Genomic DNA, 6000 nt, shown 5'->3' on the forward strand with positions numbered 1-6000 from the left:
CATGCAGATGTCAGGCGGCTAACAGATGTGAAAACCAATAAAAAGACTTTCAAATTTGATTTGTGGGCTGACTGGGAGCCGGTGATAATGATTTTAGTTCACTCAAGCCTTCACTTAGACAGGCGAAGAAACCAAAAAAAATCCCTGAGGCAGAGATTTACAAGTGTGTCAATCCAGAGCAAATAAAGTCCGTACAGTGTGTGTGTGTTTATGTGTTTTACTATGTTGCAGATACAGAACGGGATGAATGCTCCTCAGCGTTCATGGTAGAAACTGTTGACGTGGACGATGTTTTCAGGCTAAAGTATGAGTTGCTCACTTGTTTTAGTAATTGGACAGTGAAGGCTGAGGCACTTTATGTCCTTAAGAATCTATCGATCATAATTTGGCTGTGCAGCTCGCCTCGTTCCAGCAGCGCTCTGTCAGTCTGCTTTGTGGAAAATGAACATCAAGCTGTTACCAGATGTCAGCGTTTGCTCTAGTTTCCAGAGTTTGAGTGGAGCTAGGAGAAGAGCCTGCGTGTCAGTGGTGGGACTATGATACGGCCCATATTAGACATGTCTGTCAGCGGCGCGCAGTGTTTTCATCAGACGAATCCATGTGGACGCCGCTTCTGTAGAGCGGAGCGCCGTGCGGAGAACAAGAGAGCAGGAGATTGATTTAGTTTGGAGAGACAGTGGTGGGCTGTAATCTGTCAGAGCTGCACAGGATCTAGAAGTTTGTGTTTTTTTTTTAACTTCAGGACACTGAACTCGACTTTGCTGAGAGAAATGGATGTGCTGCTAGATGGATGGCACTTCTAGCTCGAAACAGCCCGACGTCGCTCGGTTCACGAAACCGTAGAAACTTCTGAGGAGTGAGGGGACGTCTGACCCTCTCTCTGTTGTAACACTCCAACAGCCTGGCGAGGCACCAGCTAACACAAGCTGCTGGGGACAGCTAACCTTTTAAGAACATAGAGACAGGGAAAGACGTTTTGTCTCTATGTTAAGACAAAAAAAAAGTTATTTGTAAGCAGGGACTGCTGGGGCAGTTTGTTTTCATCCTGTTTGTCTGTTGTGATCCTGCAATTTAGAGAGATTTTGAGCTGTTTGAGCACAAATACAATGTTGATGATGTACAAGACTTGTGCACTCAGCCGAGTTCATATTTAAACTGTAAAAATAAAACCTGGTTTACAGGAAGTAGTGTCATTATTGTGGTTTCTTTAAAAAGGTCCAGTGTGTAGGATTTAGTGCCACCTAGCGGCGTGGTTGCAGATTGCAACTCGCTTGTTTCATTGCCCAATCTAGAACCGGGTTTGTCGGTTCTTGACTACTGTCGAAACATGGCGATTCAACATGGCATCTGTAGATAAAACTGGCTCATTAACTTATTTTCAGGTGATTATATACTAATGAAAACCCTATTATAGACTTCTATACAGATTTTGGCTACGGCTACAGTGCAATGCAACACTTCTACATCTATCCTGTGGCAGTGCCAACATTAACTTTAATAACTATTAACGCCATCTGATAACCAGTTTCTGATAAGGGTTGAAGGAGGATGTGACATGGAACAAATGTCTCCAGACAGAATCAAACAGAGTCTTAACCTGGCCACCAGGACGCCGCTGGCTACTGTTTGAAGGCCTTCATCTGCTGAAGGGAGCAGTTACTGATTGAAACATTCATGCTCTCTCATATATCTCTCTTACGGCTGACAGTTTAGTCCGTACCTTTTACACGCAGCATTACCTTGCTGTTGTTTACTGGAATAAACACGACTGCGGTCTTTGTTGTGTGGTAATGTAGGAGGACCGTTAGCGTTTGGATCAAGTTGCAGGTTGATAATAAAAAGGATCTGCGAAATCTGAGGCTAACAAATCTTTTGTTTGTCTTGTTGTTCGCAACATGCTAAACATTCATGCTCCTTACTTTAAGTCACAGGATGATATTTTTGCCGAATTAAAAAGGTCCAGTGTGTCAGAAATGGAATATAATACTCATAACTATGTTTTCATAAGTGTATAATCAGCTGAAAGTAATCGCAGTGTTTTTATTCTTAGAACGAGTCCTTTTTATCTACAGAGGGAGCCGGTCTTCTTTCATGGAGGCCACCGTTTCTACAGTCGCCCAAACACACAAAAAAAAACCTCAAAGCAAATCAGCGCTGCATGGTTCGAGCTGGTCAACAATGGAAAAGCCTCATGAATCCATAAAATGACAAACATCACCGGCACTAATTATCAGCTGTAACTGAACTCAATCAGACTCTCCACTGACTTCTGATGAACTCTGCTCAGTGCTGTTTCCTAAGTGGCCCTTGGCTTTGCCTCAGGGAGTTAACAGACCAAGATCGGGTCTTCGGGGATGTTTCTGAAGTCTGGTGCCCACTGAGGCATGAGGGGCTCGGTGCCGGGCTGTAATATTTCCGTGAAACTTGGTTCGGTTGCAGCAGCGGACAGGACGGGAGCCAACAGATCAAGACGACGTAATTGCGGTATACATGAGTGGGCACGTTCAATTAGTTTCCCCCCCACATGAAATTTGAAACGGTGCAGATGGTGCCGAGAGGAAAGGAAGAACCTGAACTGACTGAATTTAAGCCTATTATTCGTTTCTCTGAGTGGGTGATATTGAGGCTTGAAATCTTTTTACGTTTGTTACGGAGATGTTAATACTACCTGCAGTTGACATGTTCAGTTTGCTGATGTTTATGGGGGTTTTATGTTGGGGTGTCAGTATGTGTGAGAGCTGATAACGGACTCTACAGGTGCTGTTGCCCCCCCTTTTTGGCCCATTTACTACAAATTACATCAGTGGTTCCACTGTTGGGGGGGGGGGCCTCTTGGATGCCCTTGTGGTAGATAAAACATGGCAACGTGCCCTCTAGGGTGCTAGTCTTAATGCATCACAACTTTCTTCCCGCTGGTACCCTCTATTACCCTCGTCTGCCACCTGGTGGCAGGACCCCGACATGAATCTGAGACATCTCAGCATGATTAACGAGACATTAAAGAAGGAAAATATTCTCCTGCTACTCAAATTTAGAAGTTTTTTTCTGACTTTTCTTTTTTTAAATTTCTTGTAAAATGCTGCAAAGTTTTACTATTTAAGCCTCCGACAGCAATTCAAATGAAACAATCCGAGAGGCTTAAAGGAGAAAGTCAAGTCAATCAAACCTGTGAAGTGGGGGGCTGCCAACAGAGAACGCTTCATTTTCATCATTTGATTTTAATTCAGATCGCAGCTGCAAATAGCCTTCTCTCCCCTGACGCTGTCATCATCCTGTAACGTTGCTGCGGTTGTGTTTACACTGGAGACAATGGAGACGGCTGCGACAGCTCACAGTCTGAAGGTAGCTTTAGTCTTGTTTCACTGTACAGAAAGGAAAGATTAAATGTCAGAAAGCAAGGAAGGAAAGGAAAGGAAAAACATCAAAAAAGCCGCGAAACATTGATAAAAAAGGTGTGAGTTGTAATTAAAAGGCAGTTGTGTGTTCATCATAAAGAATCAATAGGCCTCTCTGTCCCTCTTCACCTTGCTGTTTTGCTGGTTTCATGTGACCTGCACGTTTATCGTACGAAACCCACCGACTCGTTAATTTGGACATAATGGGCTGTTTATTTCAATTAGCTTTGAAAAGCTCATTATCTGCGCGGGAGCTGCCTCGACCTCAGAAAAGGGGATACAGTTTAGAGATGATGACTATAATGGCAACCTTTACAGTACAATATAATGATCTGTTGTGCTGTTCATCTTGATTATAGACTTTTCAAACTGACAGCAAGCAATTTGAAACAGATAATTGGCGGTAATTAGGCTGATTAGGCAGCGGCGAGGACACACCTTGCTCTGTTTGGAGCCTGAAGGTGTCTGCAAACCTTTTTCTTCTATCAACTGTGTGCTCTTATCTTTATTGGCTTTTATCTTGCAGATGTTCATTCTGAACTCATTTGTAAGTGTCACTGATTCCTTGATTATACTCAAGTATTTTCATCCTCTCTCCTCCCCCCCCTCTGATTTTAATCTTCAGCTCTTACATTTGCTGCAGGAGTTTGCTGCTTTTTTCCCCCGTTATCAGAGTTCTTATCTAAATTTTTTATCTTCCGTTCCCGGCTTTGGGTTTGGCCACTGCAGCCTCTGTAATGCTTTTGTTTGCAGATTCTCTGCAGCAACCCAATGTTAGCGGCCAGAGATGTCATATTTTGATCATTGTGTATGCACACACTGCTCCATAGGAACAGCGCTGTGCTTAAGGGAATTCTGTATTAGCATTTCCATTTGCTATGGTCAATATTTTCCACAATAGAGAATATTGTTCATTGTGTGGCTGTGAATCAGAAGACTTTAGGGATTTAGAGCTCAGTGATACAGGCTGTTATACTAGGTGTATTGATAAGTGTTCACAGAAGGTCATTGGTATCTCTGACAAAAATGCCATCAGGACTTTGCATTTTATTTTACTGCCTCTTTTTAATGAGGACAACAAATTATTTATTGATCTCAGAACTGCAGTGACTGATATTAGAAACTCTCCACCTCCTCTTTGTTTTGTTCAGTCCCTCACAGGGCTCTGCTGGGTCTTTCTTTAATTTAAACTGTGGCCCGGTCTTGTTTGGAATGCATGCTACAGGCTTTCCCCAAGTCCCTCTGCTCAAACCCTGCTGCTATCAACTCTGCTGCCTGTCAGACATTCTGAGAGAGACGGCGAAGAGACGCCGAGAATTATAATTCCCATTCACACTCCTCATTGCGTAGACACAAAGCCCTGCACAGACTCTGGTTCAACTGCTCCCTTCACTGCATCCCTTCCTCGGATTTGTGGAGCAAAATCAAGAGTTGGCTTCCTAATCCCCATAAGTCCAATAATATCCAGGGTCTACCGGTACATGAAGATGCCTCCTGGCAACAAACAAGGGGACCGGCTCATTGTGGAAATGACTGTGGCTTGGATAAGTCTTAAGTCTCCGCATTATCAAGGAAATTGACTTTGCCAAAGCCTTTAAAGCAATCAGTGCAGTCTGGAAATTACTTCCACAATCAATGGGCAGGGAGTCTAATTTCATACCAATATGGTTGTGGTAATTAAGATTTCAGCCATAAGCTCAACACGACCGGACAACAAGCCTCATTAGGCCGGACAGTGTCCAAATATTATATAGCAGGCTAGTGGAAGATGTATAATTCTGATTTAATGAACATTGTTTTCTAATAAATGGTGAAAGATGCAGAAACTGCTGCTCCTCTGTTGACAGTGAAGCAGCTCTCTGTGTAGAAATGTTTGAATCCAGCAAGATGAAGTCAGAAAACTGATTTGGACCCAGTTATAAACAAATATCGGACGGGAACATTTGGACAACAAATGGAGATACAGAGATCAAACATTGATGTGGAGAATCAGAGACAAATAGTGGTGAAGCGACTGCTGCGAATCAGTCAACATGGCGACCCGTTCTACACGGGATTTGGTTTGTAATTTGATTACAGTGCTGGAGCTTCCAAACATTTGTTTTGAGCTTTCCAGTCTTTCCTAGGCAAAGTGCGACTGCATACAGAGTCAGTGGAAAAGCGCGAGTGGGCGCAGATAGATGCACATTTTCTCTATGTGGTGTTAATTGAGGCTTTGGTTTGATCAAAGATAACTGCCCACTATTATCTCTGTAGGTTTGTCCATTATACTGCATATACAGGAAAGGCATCACCACCAATTAGACACGTCCCACAATCAAGTGTTTAAAGTTTAAGCCACAGGACAACCTAGTCAGCAGCCCAGCAACCAGAAAAATCTATTGAACCTCTATCTGAAGCTGCAAAACATATTTTATTCTTATAATGCCAATTTCTCAACACATATTAAGCTGGTAATGCAGCAGTGTTGGTGGTGAAAGCAAACAAATTAAAATGATTTCTCTATTTTCCTTCGAGACAGGGTTGAGCGAGTACCTCGAGTATCATATCATAGTAGTGTCAATATCTGTTTTACAAGTTAATGTAAATGTAAACAAATTCCACA

Source organism: Dicentrarchus labrax, unplaced genomic scaffold (assembly GCF_905237075.1).
Source record: "Dicentrarchus labrax unplaced genomic scaffold, dlabrax2021, whole genome shotgun sequence".
In the NCBI taxonomy this organism is placed as follows: Eukaryota; Metazoa; Chordata; class Actinopteri; family Moronidae; genus Dicentrarchus; species Dicentrarchus labrax.